Below are 25,617 nucleotides of genomic sequence, written 5' to 3' on the forward strand. Positions count from 1 at the left end.
GTCCTGCTTGCAAATCGGTATTCCATTTTGGAGGCTGGTTCCTCCTGGTACTGCAGACAGAGCCAAGCTTCTGGCACCACAAGCAGCCTGTCTGAACAGGAAGGGGGAAAGAGAGGAAGATCAAGAGTAATAGGGGATTCTATAGTCAGGGGAACAGATAGGTGCTAATGCGGCTGTCGACGTGACTCCAGGATGGTGTGTTGCCTTCCTGGTGCCAGGGTCCGGGATGTCACTGAACGGCTGCAGAGCATCCTGAAGGGGAAGGGTGATAAGGCAGAGGTCATGGTACATGTTGGTACCAATGACATAGGTAGAAAGAGGGATGAGGTCTTGCATCAAGAATTCAGGGAGTTAGGCAGTCGACTAAAAAGCAGGACCTCTCGGGTTGTAATCTCTGGATTACTCCCAGTGCCATGTGCTAGCAAGTATAGAAATAGGAGAATAGCACAGATGAACGTGTGGCTTAAGAGTTGGTGCAGGAGGGAGGGTTTTAGATTCCTGTACCATTGGGACTGTTTCTGGGGAAGGTGGGACCTGTACAAGCGGGACGGTCTACATCTGAACCAGAGGAGGACTAACATCCTTGCTGGTGGGTTTGCTAGTGCTGTTGGGAGGAGTTTAAACTAATTTGGCATGGGGAGGGGACGCAGACTCCTAGCAGAATAGGGACACAGCTAAATACAGGAAAGCAAACAAGTCAGAGGGAATACAGCGGAAGTAAGTTTCAAGGGAGTAAGACCAGGATGGATAATCTCTACTTTAATGCCAGGAGTAAACTAGGTAAAACGAATGAGTTAAGGGCAAGGATTGACACGTGGAATTGTGATATAGTAGCCATCATGGAGACATTGTTGAGGGAGGAGCAGGATTGGCAGCTCAATATCCCGGGATATAGAATCTTCAGGCGAGACAGAGGAGAGGGTAAAAGAGGAGGGGGCATTGCAATATTAGTTAAGGAGTTAGTTACTACAGTAAGGAGAGATGATATCTTGGAGGGGACATCAAATGAAGCTTTATGGGTAGAGTTTAGGAATAAAAAAGGGACAGCCACATTGCTAGGTGTTTATTATAGACCCCCAGATAGTCAGCAGGAAATTGAGGAGCAAATATGTGCGCAAGTCACAGAGGTGTGTAAAAATAATAATAGGGTAATTCTATTAGGTGATTTCAACATTAATTGGGATAGTCATAGTGTTAAGGGCTTAGATGGAGTGGAGTTCTTAAAATGTATACAGGAGAACTTTTTAGCTCAATATGTCGAGGATCCAACAAGGGAGGGTGCAGTGCGGACCTAATTCTGGGGAATGAAGCCAGACAGGTGGTTGATGTGTTGGTTGGGGAGCATTTTTGTGATAGCAACCACAACATGGTACAATTTAAGCTTGTTATGGAGAAAGAAATAGACAAGTTGCAAAAAAAGGTTTTGGATTGGAGGAGAGCAAATTTTAGTAAAATAAGGCAGAATCTGGCCAAGGTACACTGGAAGAGTTACTTGTCGGGAAATCTACAGAAGAGCAGTGGGAGGCATTCTAAAAGGAAATGGGGAAGGTACAGGCCTAACATGTTCCCTCTAGGGTAATAGGTAGGAGCAACAAGCCAAGAGAACCATGGATGACCAGAAACATTCAGGGTACGATGAGAAGGAAAAGAGAGGCTTTTAGCAAATACAAGGAGAGCAAATCAACGGAAGCATTATAGGAGTACAGAAAGTGTAGGATGGAGCTTAAGAAAGCAATTAGGAGAGCAAAGAGGGGATATGAGAAAGCTCTGGCTGGTAAAAGTAGGGAAAATCCCAAAATATTCTATAAGTATATCAATGCGAAGAGGATAACCAGGGAAAGAGTAGGACCCATTAGGGACCAAGGGGGAAATCTGTGGGTGGAGCCAGAGGACATTGGTAGGGTGTTGAACGAATACTTCACATCTGTCTTCACCCAAGAGAATGAGGATGTAGATATGGAACTCAGAGAGAGAGACTGTGAGGTTCTTGAGCAAATTGTCATAGGGAGTGACAAGTTATTGGAGGTTTTGGCAGGCTTAAAAGTGGACAAATCTCCAGGTCCGGACTATTTGTAGCCCAGGATGCTGTGGGAGGCGAGGGTGGAGATTGCCGGGGCTCTGACCCAAATTTTACATTCCTCTCTGGCCACGGGGGAGGTGCCAGAAGACTGGAGAACAGCTAATGTGGCCCCACTATTTAAGAAAGGTTGTAGCGATAAGCCAGGGACCTACAGACCAATGAGTCTCACGTCAGTTGCAGGGAAACTATTGGAGAAAATTCTGAAGGAGAGAATCTATCTCCACTTGGAGAGGCAAAATTTGATTAGGAATAGTCAGCATGGCTTTGTCAGAGGGAGGTCATGCCTAACAAATTTGATTGAATTTTTTGGGCATGTGACCTGGTGTGTAGATGAGGGTAGTGCAGTTGATGCAGTTTATATGGATTTCAGCGAAGCCTTTGACAAGGTCCCACATGGGAGACTTTTCAAGAAAGCAAATGCACATGGAATACAGGGTAACTTGATAAGGTGGATTCAACATTGGCTTAGCTGTAGGAGACAGAGAGTGATGACAGATGGCTGTTTTAGTGACTGGAACCAGTGTCCAGTGGCGTACCACAGGGATCTGTGCTGGGTCCCCTATTGTTTGTCATTTATATAAACAACATAGATGACTATGTGGTGGGTAGGATCAGTAGGTTCGCGGATGACACAAAGGTTGGCCGAGTGGTTAACAGTGAGGTTGAGTGTCTTGGGTTACAGGAAGATATAGACGGGATGGTCAAATGGGCAGAAATGTGGCAGATGGAACTTAACCCTAAAAATTGTGAGGTGATACACTTTGGAAGGAGTAATGTGACATGGAAGTATTCAATGAATGGCCTGACACTGGAAAGTTCCGAGGAACAAGGGGACCTTGGCGTGTTTGTCCATAGATCTCTGAAGGCAGAAGGGCAGGTTAATAGGATGGTGAAAAAGGCATATGGGACATTTACCTTTATCAATCGAGGCATCGATTACAAAAGCAGGGAGGTCATGTTGGAGTTGTATAGAACTTTGGTAAGGCCACAGCTGGAGTACTGTGTGCAATTCTGGTCACCACATTATAGGAAGGATGTGATTGCACTGGAGGGGGTGCAGATGGTGATTCACCAGGATGTTGCCTGGGATGGAACATTTAAGCTATGAAGAGAAGTTGGATCGGCTTGGGTTGTTTTCGCTGGAGCAGAGAAGACTGAGGGGTGACCTGATCGAGATGTACAAGATTATGAGGGGCATGGACAGGGTGGATAGGGAGCAGCTGTTCCCCTTAGTTGAAGGGTCAGTTACTAGGGGACACAAGTTTAAGGTGAGGAGCAGGAGGTTTAAGCGGGATTTGAAGAAGAACTTTTTTACCCAAAGGGTGGTGACAGTCTGGAATGCACTGCCTGGGAGGGTGGTAGAGGCAGGTTGCCTCACATCCTTTAAAAAGTACCTGGATGAGCACTTGGCACATCATAACATTCAAGGCTGTGGGCCAAGTGCTGGCAAATGGGATTAGGTAGACAGGTCAGGTGTCTTTAATGCATCGGTACAGACTCGATGGGCCAAAGGGCCTCTTCTGCACTGTATTATTCCGTGATTCTGGAGTACCATTTATAGTTTTGGTCACCATATTATAAAAAGCATACAGAGGCACTGGAAGGGGTGTGACTTAGCACTGAGTCCGACTCGAACAGAGTGCTGGGAGTTCGGTGAGTTGAGGGAGTTGGAGAAGGAGGTGCTCCTTTGCTTTTTCTAACATTTTCACCCTATAGGATTTGGTTCTTACTCTACTACAGGGGAAGAAGCTTGCTGTTTTGTAAGTATCTGGTAAGTGGTTAAGGTCTATTCTGTTTCTAAGGTTTAAAATAATACAGGAACTGGTGATAAGATTAAGAAAATATATAAAAAAAGGTAAATAAATAATTGAATAAAATAATTAAGTCATTAATTAAAACACATTAAGGATGGCAGGACAAGCGATGTGTCATGGCTGCAGCATGTGGGAGCTCCTGGATGCCAGTGTGATCCAGGGCAAACAAGTCTGCAATAAGTGTTTGTAGCTTGAGGAGCTTCGGCTCAGTCATTGAGCTGGAGGCCGAACTGCCAACACTGCGACACATCAGGGAGGGGGAAAGTTACCTGGACACTTTGTACCAGGAGGCGGTCACACCCCTTAGGATAGGGTCTTCTGATTTGGTCAGTGGTCAGGGACAGGAGAGTGTGGCTGCAGTTGAGGCAGGTACGGTGGCCCAGAGGCCAGGAGTGCAGCAGCCTCAGCCTATATGATTGTCCAACAGGTTTGACAATCTTTCAGCTTGTTTGGATGAGAGTGGGAGCTGCAGGGTGGATGAGCTAACTGACCATGGCACCATGGTATAGGAAGCCATTCAAGTGGGAGGAGCAAAAGGGAATGTAGTGGTAGTAGGAGACAGTATCATGAGGGGCAAAGAGTCATTAAGATGGCTGTATTGCCTGGGACCAGGGTTTGGGTCATCTGCTCAGGGCTGGAGAGGAGCCTACAGTGGGAGGGGGAGGATCCAGTCGTCGTGGTCCATGTAGGTACCAATGACATAGACAGGAGAAGGTAGGAGGTTCTGCATAGTCAGTATGAGGAGCTAGGCACCAAATTAAGAAGCAGAACTTCAAAGGTAATAATCCCTGGATTATGACCTGAGCCATGTGCAAATTGGCATAGGGCAAATAAGATTAGACAAATGAATATGTGGCTCAAAGACTGATGTGGTAGAAGTGGGTTCCAGTTTGTGGGACAGTGGCATGAGTACTGGGGAAAGGGGGGCTATACTGTTGGGAAAGTCTACACCTGAACTGTGCTGGGGCTAGTGTTCTGGCGAGCCGCATAACTAGGGAAGTAGAGAGGGCTTTAAACTAAATAGCAGGTCAAATTTGGGAAGATGTGGTAAATCAAATAGTAGAGACAAGGCAAGAGAGAAAGGTATTAATGTGCGAAATGATAAACAGACCATGACAGGAAAGGATAGAGAGTACAAATCTAACAGTAAATCAGTCGTCAAGGCTAGACGTTACAAAAATAATAAAAATACAAAACTAAAGACTCTGTATCTGAATGCATGAAACACAACAGATGAACTGGTAGCGCAAATATGTGACATTTAGGAAGGACAAGAAGTTAGGAAAATTCTGGTATTAGCACATTAGAGAGGGATGACTTAAGTTCAGGAAACCAGGCTGTAGAAGCAGTTTGAGTAGAGACGAAAAATTATAAAGGCAAGGAGTCACTCATGGGAGTGGTGTACAGGCCCCCTAACAGTAACCACATGGTAGGACAGAATATAAAGGAAGAAATAATGGGAGCTAGTCAGAAAGGTACAGCGATAATCATGGAGAATTTGAATCTATATATAGACTGGAAAAATCAGATGGGCAAAGGTAGACTAGATGAAGAGTTCATAGAACGTTTTTGGGATAGTTTCTAGGAACAGCACTTCTGGAGCAAACCATACAGCAGGCTATACTGGACCTGGTAGATAGGATTAATTGATGACCTCATAGTAAGGCGTCCCTAGACAGCAGCGATCATAATATGATTGAATTTTACATTCATTTTGAGGGAAAGAATGGGTCTGAGACTAGTATTTTAAACTTAAATGAGGGCAATTATGAGGGCATGAAAGCAGAGCTGTCTAAAGTGAACAGGCAAATTAGGTTAAGGGATAGGTCAATAGAAATGCATAGGCAGTCATTTAAGGGGATATTTCAGAATACACAGAATAGATACATTCCAACAAGAAAGAAAAATTCCAAGGGGAGGACCCACTGTCTGTGGTTAACTAAAAAAGTTAAATATAGTATCTGTCATGAACAGATGAGAACCAACTGTAAATTGTGTTTTGTGCACTTCGGTATTATTGTCAATGGCCATTTTATACAGCATGTTTAAGTTTTTACTTCTGTGTTCCACTTGTTAAAAAATGGAAGAGGGAGATCTGGTGGAACAGCTACTTGAAGGGGTCCAGTCACGGGACCCAGAAGTTACCCTTTTCAGCCTGCCTGGATTTGAAACTGTAGCAGTGGAGGGGACATCTCGTTCAAACCACAGCTACCCTTCAAGCTGCATTGATTTTTCTCTGAGGCTTTCCTACAAGAAGCAGAGGAAAAGAAGAGAGTCTGTAAACAGCAAAAAAAAAAGTCTGCAAACAGCAAGAAAATTAAAAAGACACAGTCTGCAAAAACAGCAAGAAAACCTGCTTTCTGCCAGCTTTCTCTCCATCAAAAAGGTGACTTCAGCAATTAAGCTACCTCTATTTACCTCCGAGAGTGCAAGAAGAAGAAAGTGTAAGAGAAGAGGTATTTCCAAATGTTCCTTCTCCACTCGGCATTTCCAGTCGGTGATCTCCAGTTTTGGACTTTCTATTAATTAAAATGGACTCGAGTTTCAACTGAAATTCATGTTAGTTTATTGTTAAGCCAATTTTATATTTAGTAAATGTCCTTGCTTTTTTTATATCTTTACCCTTTCCTTGTCTGTTTGTGAGCGTGCGTTGCAATGTTAAACCCCTTCCCGAGATTAAGAGTGTGTGTTAATAAACCCTATTTCTTTAACTTTAACAACCGTATTGTTGGTGCAGTCCTTTACTAGTCAGGGTTTAAGGGAGGGAAAAATTCAATCACTAATTTGTTTATGGACAGGTTGTGAGAAATACAAAGAAATTTGTTTTAAAAAGAAAAATTAATTAACTACCTGTTCGTAACATATCAAACTTAAAGAAAAAGCATATAATTTTGCAAAGATGTGTGGCAGGTCAGAAGATTTGACAGAATGTAATGAACAGCAAAGAATGACTAAAAGATTGATAAGGAGGGTAAAATTAGAGTACAAGAGAAAGCTAGCTAGAAATATAAAGACAGATAGTAAGAGTTTCGATAGATATTTAAAGAAAAAAAGAGTTAAAGTGAGCGCCTTAAATACTCAGCAGGTCTGGCAGCATCTGTGGAGAGAGAAGCAGAGTTAACATTTCAGGTCAGTGACCCTTCATCAGAGCTGACAAATGTTATAATTGTAAAATGTTTTAAGCAAGTAAAGTGAGGGTGGTGCAAGAGATAACAAAAGAGGTGTTGATAGGACAAGATCACAGAGAATAACTGACCAGAAGGTCATGGAGCAAAGGCAAATGGTATGTTAATGGTGTGCTGAAAGACTAAGAATTAGTACAGAGAGGGTATCAATTGACTGTAAAATGAACAGCCCTGGCTCCAATCACAAACATTAAACAAAAAAACAGTTGGTACTGAACAAGTTGTTGGTTCTGTGGGCTGACAAGTCCCTGGATCCTGCTGGACTTCATCCTAGGGTCCTAAAAGAAGTGACTAGTGAGATAGTTGATGCATTGGTTTGGAAATTAGCAAATGTATCTCCTTTATTCAAAAAGAGAGGGAGACAGAAAGCAGGAAACTACAGGCCAGTTAGTTTAACATCTGTCTGAGGGAAGTTATTATTAAAGACGTTGTAGCAGCCAACGACATGGAGCCAGGGGGAAGGTAAGTTGGGCATGCCTCACCTGTGAGATTGGTTGCGCCCTGGTGAGGCTAGGGTGGTTGTTTGGGGAAGGGGGAGGGGCGTCTTGGGTCCCGGGGGTGGGTTGGGAGGCGGGGGCAGCCCTCAATCGGGCACTCTGTGCCCGACTGCTATGGCACCCCCCAACCCCCGCCAAAGGCGCGTGGAAAGGCCAGCAGCCATCGCTGGGTAGCATTTCACATCGCCAGCATGCCTGCTTTCCACGGGTAAAATACTCGAGGAAGTGGGCGAGGGCCCTTAAGTGGCCACTTAAGGGCCTTGATTGGCCTAGGGTAGGTGGGCCGTTTTCCCCCCCACCGCCCGACCGCCGTAAAGTTGACCAGAGGCGGGAGCGGGGTGGGTAGGCCTCCCGGAGCCTCCCACTCAATTTTACGCCGCCCCCATCCTCCCCCGTGCCAACATCCGACAAGCTGGGGTGGCCCAGAATTCAGCCCCTAGCCTCTGACCTGCTCTTGTAGCTTAGCTTCTGGTCAATGGTAACCTCCAGGATGTTGATAGTGGGGAATTCAGTGATCATAATGCAATTGAATGTCAAGGGGAGATGGTTAGATTCTCTCTTGTTTGAGATAGTCATTGCCTGGCACCTGTGTGGCTTGAATGTTATTTGCCATTCTGCCATTAACAAGCTTTCTCGACAATTGCTTTGTCTTTTACAACCGCTATTACTACTCCCTTTGCCTTTTGTTCCCTGACATCTTTCACATTTAATCTCTCTTGCTATCTGCCTATGATAGACCTTCTATTTTGTTCTTCTTCCCCTGTTCCCCCCATTCACTTCCTCAAAGCCTATTACATTTCTAACCTTTGCCAGTTCTGATGAAAGGTCACAGACCTGAAATGTTAACTGTTTCTTGCTCCACAGATGCTGCCAGACCTGCTGGGCTCGAATTTCTTCTCCCACCACCAGGAGCGGCGACAGGCGAAAAGAATGGCAGCCCGCATGTGCGGGCTGTGTGCCACCATGCCGCCGCAATTTTCCTCGCGGTAGCCCAGGATAATGAGCCAGTCCGGCTGCACCGACCCCAATCACGTGGGGAAGGCGGGCTCCCGAAACCAGAAATAGCGCCAGCTGCCTGTGCGCAGACACTTGCGCCCTTTTTAAAGGGCAGCCAGCCCTGCCGGATCATGTAAATTTTTAAATAGCCACCCTCCCCCAGTGTACTGCCGAAAAATCTATCGCCCCTTCTGCCCCAATAATAATTAAATTCAACATTTGCCCTCTCCCACCCCAAAACACACCCTTCCTCAAACCGATCAAAGTGCAGCAGTCTCCCCTTCCCACCCTCTCCGACACTCGTAATTTGCATTAGAGCCTGTCCTTCCCCCACCTCTCCCAAGCCCCCCACTGTACTAAAAATCCTAAGATCCCCCCCTTCTCCACCACAGTGGCACCTGCTTTTCCTGGACAGAAAAATGAAGGTGCATGAGTGCCGGCCACTGCTCGGAACATCGCGGTTCAAAGGCAAGATCGCTGCTGATTTTATTTTTATTTATGTTAATCCGGGTCCCGTCGCCCAGTGGCGGGGGGCCGCCACGGAGCCTCACAGTCGCCAGGAAGATTGGGCCTGGCACTACCGGCGTTGGGCTCCGTGGCGGACCGCTACTGGAACCATCGTCCGGCCCACCCCATCATGGAGCCCAACGTCTGGGGCTCAGTAAAATCCCAGCCGCTATGTATTTCCAGCACTTCCTGTTTTTATTTTACATTGGAAATTTCCCACAATCCATGAATGTGTTGCTACCAACATCATACACCTCAAATTCAACTAATAATTATTTCTTCTGCCCTTCCCATAGAAACCTGTTTATTTCCTCAACAAGCCTAAGGAAATGATGAATATTATAATTTAAATACAAACGATATTTATTTTCATAGTTTACACCCATACCCATGGGGAAAATACATTTCCCAAATGCCAAGCTCATTGATCAGAATTAGAAATGTATTTTCAAATGTAGGTGCCATGAAGGGAATAAAATTCATCTTCACACATAACCAATGAATTAAAAGGGACATAGAGTGCCAAGGAAATGGCAGACTTATTAAATAAATACTTTGGGCGGAATATTATGAGCGTGTCGCAAATTGCGGCGGCGCGCTGTGATCACGGTGGTCTGCTCACACTGAGGCGCCATCGTTGAGCCCCCTGTGATATTTTGTGTGGGAGTTCATTTAAATGGAGGGGGTGGATCGGCCGTCCCCGATGACATAGAGGAGATGGCCACTCCATGCCCAGCAATGGCGTCCGGCGCCACCGCGCAGGTGCTGGCGCCATTTTTAAACGGCTTCGAGCCCTTAGAAAAAATTTGAATTTTTAAAGTTATATTATTGTGCATTTTCTTTAAAAAAAAAATTAAAAGCTGGACTCCTTTCCCAACACCACCAGTCCGGACTGAACATTGAGTTCAATAATTTTTATTTCAAAATGGGCCCCCCATTTTACTTTAATTTTTAGTTATTTTTTCTTTTTCCTTTAAAAAATTTTTTTTTTTGTGTCCGTTTTGTTTTATTTCATCGTAGTTTGTTCAGTTTGCTTACCCACTGTTTTTTTTCATGTTTGTACTTGCCGCTGTTCAATTTGCAGTCCGTTAACACCCTATCTGTACTAATGCTTTGCCTTTCAACACACCATTAACATATTGTTTGCCTTTGCTCTACGTTCTTCTGGTCAGCTATTCTGTGACCTTGTCCTATCTACGCCTTCTCCTATGTTATCTCTTGCCTCACCCCCGCTTTACTTGCTTTACCTTTTACATTTCTAATATTTGCCAGTTCTGAAGTAGGGTCACTGACCTGAAACATTAACTTTGTTTCTCTCTCCACTGATGCTGCCAGACCTGCTGAGTATTTACAGCATTTCTTGTTTGTATTTATAATAATCTGCCTTTCAGTTTTAACAACCAAAGTGGATAACCTCACATTTGTCCATGTTATACTGCATCTGCCATGCATTTGCCCACTCTCCCAACTTGTCCAAGTCACATTGGAGCCTCTTTGCATCCTCCTAACAGCTCACATTCCCCCCCCAGCTTTGTGTCATCTGCAAACTTGGAAATGTTACATTTAGTTCCCTCACCCAAGTCATTAATATATATTGTGAATAGCTGGGGTCCTGGCACTGATCCCTGTGGTAACCCACGAGTCACTGCCTGCCACCCGGTAAAAGACCCATTTATTCCTACTCTCTGTTTCCTGTCTGTTAACCAATTCTCAATCCACGCCAGTATATTACCCCCAATCCCATGTGCTTTAATTTTGCACACTATCCTCTTATCTGGGACCTTATCAAAAGCCTTCTGAAAATCCAAATATATCACATCCACTGGTTCTCCCTCATCTATTCTACTAGTTACATCCTCAAAAAACCCCAGTAAATTTGTTAACCTTTCGTAAACCCATGTTGACTTTGTCCAATCCCGTTTATGCTTTCCAGGTGTTCTGCTATCACATCCTTTACAATAGACTCTAGCATTTTCCCCACTACTGATGTAAGGCTAACTGGTCTGTAATTCCCTGTTTTATCTCTCCCTCCTTTCTTAAATAGTGGGGTTAGATTCGGTCTTCAACCCCTTCCCACCATTCCCACGGCCAATACAAAGTGTTTTTCTCACTCCCCCCGCCACACTGATAATCTCACTCCTCCACCCTCCCCATCAGTATCATGTTTCAGAACTACAACCGGAGTTCCGAAGGTGCGGGAGTTCCGGCCAGCGGCCGGAATATCGGCGTGGGACAGCCGCCAGGACAAGGTGAGTTCATTTGCATTCGTTAATCTTGAACATATTGAAATGAAGGCCCTGCCGCACCGAGGCCTCGCCGCCAACGATAAAATGTGGCAGGGCCTTCACAGTGTCGGGAGTCGGACGGTCCTTTCCCGGAAGAATTTTCTGGGCCCCTCAGCACGATCCCCGATGCTAGTGGGCTAGTAAAATTCAGCCCTTGGTATCTGTTGTCACAGTGGGGGAAAATGATAAAGTACCAGCGGTGCAAGGGAAACTAAAAATAAGTAATGGGGAGGAAGTTAATTTAAGTAAAAAAAAAAATGGAGTAAATTACTGAATTTAAGTCAGACAAATCTCGAGAACCTGATGATTTCCAACCCAGATAATTAAAAGAAGGAGGTAAGAAAATTACAGCTGTATTTGTCATACTTTTCCAAAGTTCTCTAGATGCATGAATTGTTCCATTGGATTGGAAAGAACAGGAATGAAGCTTATCAGGATAAATGAAAACACAGATGATCCAATATTTAACAATAAGAAAAGATAGCTCCTCTCCTGTTGGGACATGCACACGCGTCTATGCAATCTATGTTCAGGGTTGACAATGTAGATTGTTAGCAGGAACTTTGGAAACAAGATGTGAATGTTCATGCCACTGCTCTAGGATTTCTGCCAAAGTTATGGTGGCAGATTGGGAGAAACCCCACAGAAATTCTACCCCCGAATGTTTTCTCCTGCTCTGACCAGCTCAGTAATTAAGCTTCACTAATCAAAGCACTTTTGATGTGGAATCCAATTTGTCTTTTATATCATTAGTGTCTATCAAGTCCCCTGAATGTCGTTTGCTTTCTAGCCATATCTGGTCAAACATTCTTACCCTGTGTATTTATCTTTTACATTTATAATATATAGCAAAGAATCTGGCATCACTGAGATGTAATGGTAGATGGAATAAAGAACTTAATTTCTCCTGTACAAAATACTTTTAAAACCTACTTTTCCGCACTCATCCTTAATGAATGATTGCTACACAAATGCAGACAACGGATAATAATATTTTATGAGCATTAAAACCACACCAAGAAAACCAGAATACTGTTGGATCAATTCAAAAGAGATTTACCAGGCTATTCAGACTCTGAAGAGTTGCCAGGCTGAATTTTATTACCGTGCCGCAAATCGCAGCGGCGCGCTTTTAAGTCGGTGGTCTTCAGGCGTGGATGCGCCATCGCTGAGTCCCCACAATATTTCGCATGGGGGCTCATTTAAATGGAGGGGATGGAGTGGCCGCCCCCAATGACATAGAGCGGGCGGCTGCTCCATCCCAGGCAATGACGTCTGGCGCCACCACGCAGGCACCGGCGCCATTTTTAAAGGGCTTCAAGTCCTTAGAAGAATTATGAATTTTTAAAAGAAACAAAAGTGTGAAATTAAAGTTATACATTAAAAAGGATCTTCACTCCCCTCACCTACACTCCCAAGGAATTATCTATTCATTAATAGCCCATTACCCCCCAAAAAAACTTTTATTCAGATCCCGACCTTTTCCCCCGACCTTTAATAACTTTAACCCTCAACCCCTTCCCACCATACCCTGAGCTTCCGGTTGCTTGCCATTTCAACACTCCCCCCTGCTCTCATGCTCACATCTCTGTCCTGGGATTGCTGCAGTGTTCCAGTGCACATCAACGCAAGCTCGAGGAACAGCATCTCATCTACCGATTAGGCACACTACAGCCTGCCGGACTGAACATTGAGTTCAATAATTTCAGAGCATGACATCCCCCCATTTTACTTTCATTTTTAGTTATTTTTTCTTCCTTGTTTTTACATTCTTTTTTACATTTTTTACAATCTTTTTTTTGCATTTATTTCATTTCATCTTAGTTTGTTCAGTTTGCTTACCCACTGTTTTTTTTCAGGTTTGCACTTGCTGCTGTTCAATATTCAGTGTATTTACACCTAATCTGTACTAATGCTTTGTCTTTCAACACACCATTAACATATTGTTTGCCTTTGCTCCGTGACCTTTTGGTCAGCTATGTGGCCTGGTCCAATCTACACCTTCTCCTTTGTTATCTCTTGCCCCACCCCCACCTCACTTGCTTATAATCTGTGATTTTTCTAATATTTGTCAGTTCCGAAGAAGGGTCACTGACCCGAAACGTTAACTCTGCTTCTCTTTCCACAGATGCTGCCAGACCTGCTGAGTGATTCCTGCATTTCTTGTTTTTATTTCAGATTTCCAGCATCCGCAGTATTTTGCTTTTATATAAGTGTATGAATTTATGTGCTACGTAACTATCTAAAATGACTAAATGTCCAATAGTCCAAAAAAGTAGTCTGCCAGTAGTCTGAAGGGGACATTCCCAAGTGAGATAGTGGTGAGAAAGTGACTGAGAGTAATGGCCCAGATTTAGCAGTCCCAATAGTGGCGAATGTTAAGACATTCATTGCTATTGAGGGTCGGAAGGAAGTTGCACTACCTGCTGGGATGAGTCTGGGTTCAGGGGCTGAAGTCGTGTCCTTTCCCTGGTCTCTCAGTCATTCTCGCTTCCTGGTCAAACTGCAGCAACAGTTGGTTCTTCCGCTCACTCTAGTGGCCTTTGCCCGGCTCTGGATGCTTGGCTCTCAGGTTCTGCAGCTGATTTGCATGGTGTTGGTCCTCTCCAAGCCCGAAGAGCAATAGATGGACCTGCTGCTGCCAAGGCTCAGAGACCGTTCCAGCCGCTTGTCATCTCTCAGACCCCGCAGCGCGATCAGTTCTGCCATGGGGAAAGGGGAAAGGGGTCAGGAGAAGGAAGGAGGGAGAGAGAGTTTAAACTCCCTGGGAAAACTCCAAGGGATACTCAGGCTGAAGTTTAGATAAAACATGTGGGAGGTAAAATTAAATGATTCAAAAATTAAATTAAATGACGCAAAGATCTCACAAATAAGAAAAAATATAAAATATCATAAGTTTTATATAAAGTCTGACAGGCAAAAAAAAAAATTAAACTGCAGAAACCAGAGGAGAAAATAAATTGTAAGTCAAGCTGAAATGTTCTGGGCAGTCAAAGTTTGCTGAAGTGTATAAAAGTTTATAGAAGCTTTAAAAAGTCTTTTAAAGTATTTTAAAAAGTGCTTAAATTATTTAAAGGTATTATAAAACACTCACTTGACTTTGAGCTAAAGACTGATCTCAAGGGCCGTGTATTCAGCTCGTAATGTCATTAGGAGTGTGGCTTCACTGGGAATGTGCCTTTCTGCTAGGCCTTGAGATCCTTTTGTTGCTGGATCATGCTGCAGCAAGAAGTTGAAGTTCTCACTGCAGCCAGCCAACTGGGTAACTTCGTATTTCTCAGTGCAGACAGGAGAGAATGCTGTCGCCTCACCACTGACCACAAAATCAGGGCTATGTGGCCACAAACTTGGATCTTAAAGGAAGAGAGAAAGATGGAGAGGTAGAGGTTATAAGAAGGGCATTCCAGATTGTAGGACCTACTACCTATATTGCGTTTAAGTGAGGACACTAGAGGTCAAAGTCAGAGGATTAATGAGTTCAGGGAGGGGAGATGTTGCTGCAGGTGGGGTTACAGGGATATGGAGTGATGAGGCTCCAAATAGACATAAACACAAGGATATATATGTGTTAAATGTGAGGCACTGGAGGACCATGAGCCATAGTCTTAGAATGATAGAGTCATTATAGCACAGAAGGAGGGCATTTGGCCCATTGAGTCCATGTCGGCTCTCTATAGAGTAATCCAGTCAGTCGCAAATCCCCCACTCTATCCTCGTAGCCCTGCAAGTTTATTTCCCTCAACTGCCTTCCTTTTGAAATCATTAATTGTCTCTGCTTCCACCGCCCTCATAGGCAGCAAGTTCTGGGTCATGACCACTCGCTGCATAAAGAAGCTCTTTTTCACATCCGCCCTGCATCTCCTGCCCAAAACCTTAGATTAGTGTCCCCTAGTCCTTGTACCATCAGCTGATGGAAACAGATTTTTTTTGTCTACCTTATCTCAACCTGTCATGATCTTGTACACCTCTCTCAGATCCTCCTTCAATCTCCTTTCTGACACAGCAATACTCTAGTTGTGGCCTTAACAGAGCTTTATAAAGATTCAGCAAAGCTTCCCTGCTTTTGTACTCAATACTGTGATTTATGAAGCTCAAGATCCTATATGTTTTGCTAACTACTCTCTCAATATATCCTGCCACCTTTAAAGATCTGTGCACATGGACCTCCAGGTTCCTCTGTCCCTGCACACTCTTTAGAACTGTGCCATTACGTCTGTATTGCCTCTCCTGATCCTTTCTGCCAATAAAGATCAGCAAAGATAGGGATAATGAGTGAGCAGCACTTGGTATGGGATGCTATATGGGTAGCAGAGCTTTACAGAGTGCTGATGTTAGGAGACCATCCTGAAGAATTTTGTAATAGTCAATTCTGGAAAAGAAAAATTCATGGGTTAGGTTTTAGTGGCAGTTGGCAGAGATAGGGGTGGAGCCAGGTGTTGTAACCAAGATGGTCATAGGCAGCTTTGTAATATAGTTATGGGACCTGATATTAAACTCCACCCAAGACAAGCAGCTGTGCACAGGGGGGGGCTTTAAATTTCTTTTAAAGGGAAACCCATCTCCAACCTGTCAAGTACACGCCTGTTTCATGCTGTGTGAGTCCCAACTTGGAGAGGTGGAGCACCTCTAACATATTTAAAGCAGGGTTCCTATAGTGCAATTGTGAGCCGGGTTTAAACTTAATAGTTGCATACGAGTTTCCCTGTGCTTGGGAAACCCAGCAGTGAAAGGAAGGTGGGAGCTGTTGGCTTTTTAGAGCACTCTGTGGGCTGTATTTTCTCGATCTCGTCGGCACTCAGTTACCAGGACCTGTCTGGATTCAAAGTGCAAGTAGCCAGAGAGAATCAGCACCAAAGGAACCAGATTTCAGAGCAGTAATATGACAGCCTTTCATAGTAGGACGGTCCCAATGTTTACTGATGCCTCCCTGGAGGTCGTGATAGAGGTAGTTCAAGCCAGGTGCAAGATTTTGTTTCTGGAGAGCGGGAGGAGAATGTCTGCCAGGCAAACAAAGGAGGTCTGGCTGGTGGTCGCCAGAGTGGTCATCAGACGCAGCATGGTTAACAGGACTTGGGCACCGTATAGGAAGCACTTCAATGAGCTTTTGCATTCTGGCAAGGAGTGTGAAGCAAAGCCAAGCTATTAACTATGAGTATCTTACAGATACACACACCTCTGAGCAGGAGGGCCTCAAGGCAGGCAGTACTTAAATACACTAAGGAGATTATTGCTCATTGCCAATCCTCATCTGGGGAAATGGAGAAAAGCAATGTAAGCTTGGAGGATGGTAATGTAAGCCCTGGGAAAATGCAACAAAAGGAAGCATCACTTTTGATAATGGGTCATGATGGGCAAATTGGAAGGTTAAGTGTAGCTGACATCGCCATCCTCACATTGCAGGAGAAACTAGTACACAACAGCCACAAGAGGAGTCATTAAGGCAGTGGTGTGACCAACCTGCCAATATGGAGGAGGAGGCCCTTGACATTGGAAGGGTTTGTTTCATTCTTTTATGGAATGTGGGCATCACTGGCAAGGCCAGCATTTGTTGCCTATCTCTAATTGCCCTTGACAACTGAGTGGCTTGCTAGGCCATTTCGGAGGGCAGTTAAGAGTCAACCACATTGCTGTGGGTCTGGAGTCACATGTAGGCCAGACAGGCAAGGGCGATAGATTTCCTTAGTGGAAATTAGTGAACCAGATGGTTTTTTATGACAATTGATGATATTTCATAGCACCATTACTGAGACTAGCTCTCAATTCCAGATATATATTATATATATTAATATATATTATATAGATACAGATATATAGATACAGATATATCTTAATGCCGCAGTGCAAGTAGTCGAAGCGAGGGTGAGATTGGTGTGTGGCAGAGAGAGGGTGATGGTTTCTGAATGCTCCATGGATGCGCTTTGGAGCAGCTTCTAACTCTGTGAAGTCGTTTCCAGTAAATGCCACTTGATGTGCTGAAAGAGGTCTGCTGAAACATCTGCTGAGATTAAGGAGGTCATAGAGTTATATAGCACCGAAACAGGCCCTTCAGCCCAGCATGTCTGTGCCGGCCATCGCGCACCTAACTATTCTAATCCCATTTTCCAGCACTAGGCCCGTAGCCTTGTATGTTATGGCTCTGAAGCATAACCTCCCTACTTTTGTATTCAATTCCCCTTGCAATAAATGATGACATTCTTTTAGCTTTCCTAATTACTTGCTGAACCTGCATACTAACATCTTGCAGTTCATGTACTGGGACACCCAGATCCCTCTGCATCTCAGAGCTCTGCAATCTCTCACCATTTAGATAATACGCTTCTTTTTTATTCTTCCTACCAAAATGGGCAATTTCACATTTTCCCACAATCTACTCCATTTGCCAGATCTTTGCTCACTCACTTAACCCATCTAATTCCCTTTGTAGCCTCATGCCCTCTTCACAACTTACTTTCCTATATTTGTGTCATCAGCAAATTTAGCAACCATATCTTCAGTCCATTCATCCAAGTCATTCATATAAATTGTAAAAAGTTGGGACCTCAGCATTGATCCCTGTGGCACACCACTCATTATATCTTGCCAATGGTGGGACAAAGGGAATGAGACACAACGAACGGAAATGAAGGTTACACAACAGATTGTACGACTAGAGTGCACTTCTACAAATAACTGAAGAAAACTGAAAATTTCCAGTTGCAGTGGTAATAAGCAGAAGACCTCCAGAACCAATTATTATAAAAACAGAAAATGCTAGCAATACTGGTCAGGCAACATCTGTGGAGAGAGAAACAGATTGAGCTTTTCAGGTCAATGAACTTTCATCAGAAGTGAAGCGATGTTTTCTCTCTTACACAGGGCCAATGCTGGAGGATCAACAGCAGCCAACTGTGGAGGCCACGGCTACCTCAGAGGAACCACTGTCACAGGAGTCAAGTGCATCCTTCACCAGAGCGGATACACGCACCTTAGTGGAGCCTCTGGCAACTTTAGAATGGATAGCACAAGTTGAGTATCACAGCACATGTGAGCAGCAGCAGGTGATGGAGGCACAGGCCGCTGTGGGCAGTCCCCATTGGAGGAGGGAGGGCAGCTCCAGCCATACTTACCCAGCCAGAGATGCTGAGCCTCGGGGGCTATTTACAAAGAGGTTGCTGCTGGAGTTTCCTGAGGCAGTGCGGTCCCTTGTGATGAAAATGGAGGAGTCCATTCATGACATGGGCACACAATGGGGGGATTTTATGTTGGTGGCGGGGGTCTCAACATTGGGGGAAACCGCTGCCGAGCTCCCTGCGTTGCCTCTTCTACAGAAGGCCTGCTGAATTTAGTGTCAATCGAGTGCTTAACTGGACAGCTGTGGGCCTTCCATAGGATTTAGGACCCTGTTTAGGCCTTGCAGAGCTTCCGGCTAATCAGAGGCCAGCAGCTGTAACGCCACTGTGGAGGCGGTGGCTGCTGCTGTAGCTGCACTTACCAGTGGCCGAGGAGCGTCATCGGTGCAGGCCTCAGGTAGGTCAGGGTGGGAAAGGTCACACGTGGTGGGGGTCGCGGTGGGGAGGGTGTGGGCAGCAAGGGCAGGGGTTGGCCTTCAGCAAACCCCTGCTTTCCCGGTGTCAGGTCCCTCGTTCAGTGCCTTTGAACGAAGAACGCATCCACCCCCCTACCGCCCGGGTGACAACAAACAGTCCGCACAGTTTTTCATGCTGTGCTTCCCGTGCGGCGATGGAGCCGTGCACTGCAAAGGTAACTGTGGCTGCACCGGGAAGAGGCCGCTAATTGGGGGGTTAATTACACAGTTAAGGGCCTCAATCAGTGGCAGGGCGGGATGGTCATTCACAGGCCTTCCCGTCCCGGACTAAATTTCGGCAGAGGTGGGATTGTGGCAGGGACCTCCCCCGCCAGCATTCCACCCAATTTCATGTTCCCCTGCCTTCAAACCTACCATGGGGGAGAGCAGAAAATTCCACCCAATTTCTTAGTTCAAGAGCTTTTCCATTGTCGGAGTGGCCACCCTCATGGAGAGTCATATACAGCAGTCCATCGAATGGATTCAGGTGCAGTGGACTGGGATAACCAGATTGTATGATGCATTCTGCTACATTGGGGCGGCACAGTGGCGCAGTGGTTAGCACCGCAGCCTCACAGCTCCAGCGACCTGGGTTCAATTCTGGGTACTGCCTGTGTGGAGTTTGCAAGTTCTCCCTGTGTCTGCGTGGGTTTCCTCCGGGTGCTCCGGTTTCCTCCCACATGCCAAAGACTTGCAGGTTGATAGGTAAATTGGCCATTATAAATTGCCCCTAGTATAGGTAGGTGGTAGGGGAATATAGGGACAGGTGGGGATGTGGTAGGAATATGGAATTAGTGTAGGATTAGTATAAATGAGTGGTTGATGGTCGGCACAGACTCGGTGGGCCGAAGGGCCTGTTTCAGTGCTGTATCTCTAAATAAATAAAAAAAATAAAATTGACAGGTCTGTTGCACTGATAGCACATAGATGTATGCATGCCCAATCAGGTGTTCTTATGCAACTTAAAAGAAAGAAAGACTTGCATTTATATAGCACTTTTCACAACCATCAGATGTCTCAAATGAAGTACTTTTGAAGTGTAGTCACTGTTGTAATGTAGAAAATGCAGCAGCCAAGTTGCACACAGCAAACTCCCACAAACAGCAATGGGATAACGACCAGGTAATCGATTATTGTGATGTTGATTGAGGGGTAAATATTTGCCAGGACACCTGGGACAACACACCTGCTCTTTGAAATTGTGTCTGAGGATCTTTTATATCTACCTGAGCAGGCAGATGGGGCCTCAGTTTAATATCTCACCCAAGAGACAGCACCTCAAACAGCACACTCTCAGTACTACATTGGAGCATCAGTCTTGATTTTTGTGCTCTAGCTCTAGAGTAGGACTTGAACCTAAAACCTTGTAACTCAAAACCACAAGCAGTACCAACTGAGCCAAGCTAACACAACTGGCAAATGCAGTTGTGCAGATGGACCATGAAAGAGCTGAAGCAGGAAGGGATGATGTAGATGGTACCATCACCCAATGGACCCAGTCTTCTGAAGCCACCCCCTCCACCCCACTGACTGAGACACATGATAAGCCTCATGCCCCCATGACTGAGACTGTCCCTGCACAAATGCAGCTGGTGCGGCCTGTCTGGGTGCCATCATCCACTGAGCAACACCGAGCTGCAGGGGAGCACATCTAGGAGCTCTCGAAGAGGGCAGAAAAGCAGTATTAGCATCACAAAGGGGTCCACCTTGGCACATATTATAAAGCCTTTGTTAAATCCATGCACTTTAATGTGAGTAAAATGGCTGTGTTTGAAAAGTTGCATTTATCATGTTGTTTGTTGTGGGGGGTAGCAACATCATCACTAGGTCCTGCTTATGTGTGAGGCCTGAGAGTGCCATGTGGCCTTGTGCTCTCGCAAAAGATTTGCTGCATCATGAGTGCGAAACCACATGAGAAGTGGATCTGTCCTTGTACTCTGGAGGGGGGCCGCGATGTGTAAATTGGCAGTCCAACTTAGAGTCTTCCATTGAAGAATCTGCCGTGCTCAAGGAATCATTCCTGGATCAAGGCATCCCAGACTTCCATCATGGTCAGTGAGTTGCCACATGAGTCCGATCTCTGGTTTGCCTTGATGTGCCTCATGTTGATTCTCCTCCAGATCCCCTGGAGGAGGTATGTTCTTCTTCATAGATCTCCTCCAGTTCCACTGCTCTCTGGATGGCCATGTTGTGCAAATCACAGCAGACAAAAGCAATGCAGGAAACCCTTCAGTGGGTGTACTGCAGGGTATCCCTGATCAGTCAAGGCACTGGAACCGCATCCTTAGGAGGCCGATGGCCTGTTCAGTGGTGGCTCTTGCGCTAAAATGGCAGCAGTTATATTGCTCGTGTGCCTCAGTTGTCGGGTTTTGCACTGGGATCAGCAGCCATCTCTTCACTGGATACCCTTGTCTTCTAGGAGCCATCCATGGAGGTTGTATGGTGGAATGAACAGCTGCAGCATCTGCGACTGCCTCAGAATGAATGAATCATGACAGCTGTCAGGAAACCTTGCACAAACCTGAAGGATGCGCTTACAATGGTCACACAGCAGTTTATTGAGTGGAAACCCTTCCTGTTGATGAATGCTTTGGCCTAAGATGACAGGCTTTGATGGCAACATGTGTGCAGTTGATCATGCCCTGCACCTGAGGGAATCCCGCCATTGAGGCAAAACTCATGGCCCTCTGTATCTAACTGGCCGCATCTGTGCTGCAGGCAACAAAGTCAGATGCCCTCAGAAAAAGTTGATCCGTCACCCGAGGGCTGCTGATTGCAAGATCCCACATAGGTCAGCTGCTGATCCCTGAAAAGAGCCCAAAGTGAAAAAGTTAAAGCATCACAAAGGGGTTAATCTTGGTGCATATTATAAAGCTTGACAGCTACAGGCATGGGGTATCTCCCTTAGCCTTATGGCATAAGGTCATCCTCCAGGAGTGCACACAACTCAGACACCATCTGCTTAAATAGGCAAAGCTGTCTGTGCTGCTGCTGCTCCAACATGCTCAGGAAGTTGATCCTGTGGCAGTACATTCAATTGCTCATTATTCTGCTAGTAACACTCTCTCTGGACTAATGCGTTGTCTTTCACCACAAGCATTAACACACTCTTTGCTTTTGTCCAAGGACAGTTTTGTTATTTAACCTCTCCTGCCCTCTGCCCTATCACACACCTTCCCTTTTTTTCTCTTCCCCACCAACCCCCACCCCCTCACTTGTTTAAAACCTAATTCTTTTCTAACCTACGCCTGTTCTGATGAAAGGTCACAGACCTGAAACATTAATTCTCCTTCTCTCTCCACAGATGCTGCCTAACCTGCTGAGTATTTCCAGCACTTTCTGTTTTTACTTCAATTCCACGGGTATTGCCCTCGGGCCTCTCCTGTCCCTCAACCAGCACCTCTGCATCCATGGGGACCATTTAACTGCCTTTGTTGCTTGGGCTGCTGCTCCTCCCCACTTCTCTAGCCCACCTCTGAATAGATGGCCCCCATTATCAAAGACAGTGTCTAGGACCTCAGCTGCCAAATTTCCTTTGCACTGTTATGAAAGAGGTGTTCTCCAAGATCCTTCCTCTGTGACACCAATCCCAATTGTACAGCTATGTTTCAAAAATGGCCGGTCAGTGGATGTGAATGAGCTTCTGCTTAATGGTTCCTCCTTTTAGACATATTTTAGATGGCTGCCACTTTAGTCAAGTGGTTCCCTTTGTGCAGCTTTTTTTATTTACTAATTTTCATGGGATGCGAGGGTTGCTGGCAAGGCCAGCATTTATTGCCCATCCTTAATTGTCCTTGAGAAAGTGGTGTGAGTTGCCTTCTTGAACTGCTGCAGTCCATCCAGTGCGGATACACCCACAGGGTTGTTAGGGAGGGAATTTGACCCAGTGACAGTGAAGGGACGGTGATATATTTCCAAGTCAGGATGCTGCGTGGCTTGGAGGGGAACCTACAGGTGGTGGTGTTCCCATGTGTCTGCTGCCCTTGTCCTTCTAAGTGGAAGAGGTCATGAGTTTGGAAGGTGCTGTCGAAGGAGATGTGGTGAGTTGCTGAAGTGCATCTTGTATATGGTACACACTGCTGCCACTGTGTGTTGATGGTGGAGGGAGTGAATGTTTTGGTTGTGAATGGGGTGCTGATCAGGCAGGCTGCTTTGTCCTGGATGATGTTGAGTTTCCTGAGTGTTGTTGGAACCTCACTCATTCAGACAAAAGGAGAGTATTCCATCACACTCTTGACTAGTGTCTTGTAGATGGTGGACAGGCTTTGGGGAGTCAGGAGGTGGGTTACTCACTGCAGAATTCCCAGCCTCTGACCTGCTCTCGTACGCACAGAGTTTATGGTGGCTGCTCCAGTTCAGTTTCTGGTTAATGGTAGCTCCCAGGATGTTGATAGTGGGGAGATTCAGCAATGGTAACGCTGTTGAATATCAAGGGGAGATGGTTAAATTCTCTCTTGTTGGAGATCGACATTGCCAGGCACTTGTGTAGTGCGAATGTTACATGCCGCTTATCAGCTGAAGCCTGAATGTTGTCCAGGTCTTGTTGCATATGGAAGAACACTGCTTCAGTATCTGAGGAATTACAAATGGTACTGAACATCGCACAATCATCAGCGAACATCCCCACTTCTGATGTTATGATGGAGGAAAGGTCATTGATGAAGCATTATGGTTGGGTCTGGGACACTACCCTTAGTACCTCCTGCAGCAATGTCCTCGGTCTGAGAGGATTGGCCTCCAACGACTGCAACCATCTTCCTTTGTGCTAAGTATGACTCCAAACAGTGGAGGGTTTTCCCGCTGCTTCCCACTGACTTCAATTTGGCTACAGTTCCATGATGTCACACTCGGTTAAATGCTGCCTTGACATCAAGGGCAATCACTCTCATCTCATCTGCTTGGACAAGATGCTGACACAGCGTGGGGTTCATGCACCTCTGGTCAAATCTCAATTACTAATTGAAATACCTCTCTTCTGCCTCCTTAATGAGCATAATTGCAGTGTGAATATGCCGGCTGGCCGCCCTCTTGTCCACCTCTGCTGCTCATCAAAATCCAGCCGATTATGGGCCAGAAGAGCAGGAGTGCTCACTTGCCCCTCAAGGAAGCCTTGAGCCTCCCCTCTGCAGATTAAGGCCTCTTTCAGCCCCGCCACCTCCCCCACCCCAATCACGATCTCTGACCTTCCTCCCCCCCGCAATTGCTGAACCACCCCCTCAACACTGATCTCTTCCCTCCACCCCCTGCACACCCCAAGCTCCAATCCCATGATTCCTCCCTCCCATAACAGCTGACTTCCACCCTCCACTAAGCCCTGATATCTTGCTCCCTTCCCCTTTTCTATTTGAATAGCTCTTTCAAAGAGACTGCACAGGTATGACGACCCAAATGGCCTCCTTCAGTGCTGCCCCATCTCCCTCTCTTTTTTTAAGGCCCTCCCTAAAACCTGCCTTATTGATCAACCCTTTAGTCACTCCTCATAATAGGGGGAATTTTAATCCGTCAGGGTGGGCAGGTTTCTGTGCAGGTAGCAGGTTCAAAGAGCAGAAACTGTTGGCATATTGGGAAGCTGGCAGGAACCTGCTAGCTTCCGCGTTTAACCGAAATGTGTTCGGTAACATGCGGGAAACACCATGGGACAGTCAAATCTGTGATTTAAATATGTTAAATGGTAATTAAGTGCAGTTTTAACCCAGGATTCTGCCTTTAACTTTGAGTACACAGGTTTCCCTGGCTTCCTGAAACTCACCAGGTTAAAAAAGGTGAGAGGACAGAGGGGATTAACAGGTCTGAGCAATTGACAGGCAAAAAAGGCTTTAAGTACTGACAATTGCTGTACATGTCCAACGACTTAAAGAGCAGAAGAGAGCTGGTTAGGATCATTATCGCAGCACAGGGAGCAGGAGACAATTGGTTGAATTTTACCAACCCCGCCAACATTGGGGGGCATGGCTGGGGAGCCCGAAAATACTTCCGGGAGAGATCCGCCATGGGCCTCGATGCCAGGAAGGCTTTGTCGCATTTTACTGGCGGTGGCGAAGCCTCAGGGTGGCAGAGCCTTAATTTCAATATTCAATAAATGTTAATGCAGGCCAAAACACCTACCTTGTCCCGACGGCCGTTCCATGCTGATATTCCGTCCAGTGGCCCAAACTTCAGTGCCTTCGGATCTCCGTTCGGAGATCTGAGGCGTGACACTGGTGGGGAGGTGGGAGAAGTGAAATTTTCAGGGTTGTTTGGGGTGGGCGGGGGGGAGCAGGGAAAACTGTTTCTATTGGTTGAAGGGGTTGAAGGGCAAAGGTAATGAAGTTCGGGGGGAAGTTTGGGTTGAGAAGAAAAGTATTTTTTGGTGGGATGGGCCCAAAAATAAAGTGTGTGGCCATTGTTGGGGTGTACGAGGGGGGGTGGCTGGTGGGAGAGGGGCTTCCAGATCTTATTAATTTTTTAAATCTCATTTTGAAATGAGTTTCTCTTTAAAAATTTAAATTCAACTGAAGGGCATGAAGCCCTTTAAAAATGGTGCAGGCGCGATGGCGCCTGACGCTGTTGCCGGGGACGGATCGCGCACCCCCTCTATGTCATCGGGGGCAGGCGCTCCGCCCCCTCCATGTTAATAAGCCGCTGCACGAAATACCATGGTGGCTCCACAGCGCACGTCTCGTGCATACACTGCGCACTTTTTCAACTCA

The sequence above is a fragment of the Heterodontus francisci genome, chromosome 36, assembly GCF_036365525.1.
Source record: "Heterodontus francisci isolate sHetFra1 chromosome 36, sHetFra1.hap1, whole genome shotgun sequence".
Taxonomy (NCBI): Eukaryota; Metazoa; Chordata; class Chondrichthyes; order Heterodontiformes; family Heterodontidae; genus Heterodontus; species Heterodontus francisci.